The sequence below is a fragment of the Morone saxatilis genome, unplaced genomic scaffold (genome assembly GCF_004916995.1).
Source record: "Morone saxatilis isolate NCDOM2014 unplaced genomic scaffold, NCSU_SB_2.0 Contig3, whole genome shotgun sequence".
NCBI lineage: Eukaryota > Metazoa > Chordata > Actinopteri > Moronidae > Morone > Morone saxatilis.
The window spans coordinates 1564611-1568095 of NW_023339873.1; the positions used below are offsets into that span (position 1 = coordinate 1564611).

Below are 3485 nucleotides of genomic sequence, written 5' to 3' on the forward strand. Positions count from 1 at the left end.
TGTTTTGTTTGGTATTTACTTTGAACGACAACAGAAGTGACGTCATGCAGGATCGCATAGTGCACCTTTAAGCAGTTAATCACAGAGGAAAACAAATCAAGAACGATTTAGTTGGGAACTGCCTGTACAAGGGAGCATTTAAAACAGCCAATTACTGCAAACTAAAATCCAACTATAAAACCTGAACCTGTTATTTGCGCCAAACTTTAAATAATATCTACAGAGTTTCTGTGTGTGGAAAACCTCTCGTGATTTCTTACAACAGTATTTTGGATTTGACTCTTTTTCTTTGATCTTGACTTGGGCGTAACCCTTGATTTGGCCAGGCCGGGTTTCTACCAGGGGGTCTCGGCTGCACCTTCACCTCAACTCATACTTCTGCTGCAGGTTCTTCTATTTTCCTTTTCCCTGATGCCACAATCCCAGTCAGCCCTCACCAACCCTCCCTGCCTCTCTCCTGCCACAGCTTCAAAGGCCTCCCCTGGGACTCGGACGGTTCCCGGCTCATATGTAAATGCCTCTAAATTAAGTAGCCACAGGACAGAGCGACTCAGATGAAAAGAGCATGAGTCAAGAGCATGCAACGCATGTACAATCATGGCTCATGAGCACCTGTTTATCCAAACAGAGCCCGGCGAAGTGAGACGGTGTATAGACGGAGATTACGTGTCCACCGGGAAGCTCTTTTCACAGCGCTGGCTTTTGCGCTCATTATTTCCAAAGCAAACGACGCACTGTTGCATATTCCTGACAGCACCGGGAGCTTAACAGTGTTTTCGGTGCTCAATCTGGTGAGCATTAAAAATTCAAAATGTCTCAGCTTTCGGCAAAAGAGCGCCATGCCTCAATTGAGTTTTCAATTGTCACTCCACACCAACTAGAGCCAGAAGCAGTTACAGTTCAAAAGTAAAGGGGCTTTCTGTGTAGTTTTTAATCCTTTGATCATTTGAATTAAGAAGATGAATCTCAGAGAGAGTTTTTTATATTTTAGTACCACAAAATACATTTAGTTTAAAAGTGTTGGAGATTGTTTTTCTTACTCTGACACATGACAGACGTAAAATATAAATCTGTGGGGATTAGTAGAATTAGGCAATTGAACCAAATCAAATTAGCAACAGAGAAAGAAAAAGAAAAGTACCTCTCAGCACAGGTTTTATTTTTCATCATCTCTACTCCACACTGCAAACCGTCTCTCCATCTATTCAACTCTCCTAATAGACCTTTTCACTGTGCATATTGTAACCTGTTACAGCAGGAAACGCACAGGTGCAACTAATGACATTAAAAATGGCTCTGATCCATTCAAGTGTACCAGCACCACCCGGTGTCATCCCCAAGTCGTCAAATACTGCACGCTGATCAGTGGCCCTCTGTAGGTACCCCTATAGTGCCATACATGGGTGCACCCCCATCACAGTCAGGTGACGTAGTCTAAAGAGCATATGGCAGCAGTGGGGTGGATGGACTGCTCAAACAAACAACCCAGTAGGAGTCTACCCTTTCCTCTACTTTATTTCAGTTACACAATTTATATCCTAAACCAAACTGCGACCATTTTGCAACGTTAACAACACCAGCACTTTGAAAGTCTATCTGGATGTTGTATATTTATTGTTGCTAACTTGACTGCAGAGCCCTGTCAGTCCAGAAGTGATGTTATAGGGGTATCTACTAGGGATGTCACAAGAACCTTCCCGCCTCCCACTGACCAATCAGCAGTATTTGATGAGGGAGTGGGAGTGTGTTGATCAGTAAACCCATGACAGTGAGCCAGCACCAAGGCATCATTAATGGGACTAATTACAGTGACTTCCTGCTCTGACCTAAAGAACGATTAAATGCCCTGTTCACAAATTATTATTATGGTTACCAGCACCACAATAACCCTGATAAGCACAGTTTTTGTAATGGTATTAGTGTTAATACATTACGCATACATACATACATACATTTTCATCACGGATTAGCAGCCATTCTGACATATTTTACTTTATACTTCATTTTGCCAAGTGTGAGATACCATAGCTGTCAGATAATCCCCACACACACACACCTACCCACTCCTCCTACCTAGGAGGACAAGTGAGTATAACCGTGTGTGCAATAAGATATGAACGCAGCCTTATTGTGTCACATAACCTCTGCATCTTCCACCAGAGCAGGGGGATTGAAATAGCAAACACGCTCATAGAAATAAAAACAAATTATATAAAAATTTTAAACTTTGACGTACCATTGACACACACACAGCCAATTACACAACATAAAGGATGCTATTTCTGAGCAACCATATGGCAGGCCTTGAGGAACAGATAGTCCATTTCCAAAAATAATGCACAGCAAGGTTGGAACAAACAAAAACAACCACCACATGCCATTATTTTGATACTCAGATAGATGGGAGAGAAGGAAACTTCTGGCACAGAAAGCAGGAGCTCAACTGCCCCAACAATCGTAAAAGTTGTTGCAGATAAACGAGGTGACAAGATGCTGGTGGTATGCCGACATTTTGGCTGCTTGAAGTTCAACATAAAACACATTGGTGATGTATTTTGTAAACTCTGCTGAAAGTCTGACAGGAAATGCAACAAACTTTACCTGAAGTGTCATTATCCAACTGCCTTACAGTCGCAAACAATAGCAATTAGACTCATCCGCTGGACAGCAAAGAATTCGTACGACAGTGGTTCCCAACCTTTTTCCTTAAAGGACCCCTTTTCCATCATTGAGTAAACTGAAGATCCCTGACTAAGGTAACGGGATGGACAGCACTGCTCTCTGACAATTAAAACACCAAACTAACACAGCAGCAATACCTGGTATTAGAGTAAAATGTGATCTGTATCCCGCCACGTTATCCAAAAAGGAAAAACACATGTTAATGTAAGATGTAACTGCATCATGATCGCATCTGGAGGTGGTGTGGCGAGACAGATATCTGATTTTAGCTAACATCAAACTTAGAGAGCGAGCAAGTGAGAAGGCTGAAAGAGACAGTCCTCTAATTACTGATCATACATCTATTCTGTGCCATGAAAGCAGCCAAAGATGCGTTATTCAAGAGAAATGCATAGACAAATTAATGAAATATAGTAATAAATAACTGTCTGTGCAGCTTATCTGCGGTTCACATGGTTGATAATTTATCTAGACTCGTCTACACGGCGGGACACACTGACACAATATTTTTATACAAATAAAGGAATGACTTATTACATTTGCCGAATTTACAAGAGGGGACAAATATAGAACTTGATTTATATCATCATATTCTGTATATCGATACTGACTGACTGAAAAAGGATCGTAATAACATTTTCTGACATGTCACTGAGCACCATGGACTTTATAGTCTTTTGATTACTAAATGTTTTTATCCACTCGTGTTTCCATCACATCTTCCATCCCTCCACCGCTGCTACAATTTCACTTTTTGATCATTTATGTTCATCCAATCCCTCTTTAGGCTTTTATTAAGCCAA

General features: G+C 41.2%; 1 protein-coding gene across 1 annotated transcript in view; it reads left to right on the top strand.

Annotated features, from left to right (window-relative positions):
* LOC118336869 (potassium voltage-gated channel subfamily H member 5-like) overlaps positions 1 to 3485 on the top strand; it is a 32896-nt gene that overhangs the window by 29148 nt on the left and 263 nt on the right. The gene's annotated exons all lie outside the window — the stretch shown is intronic.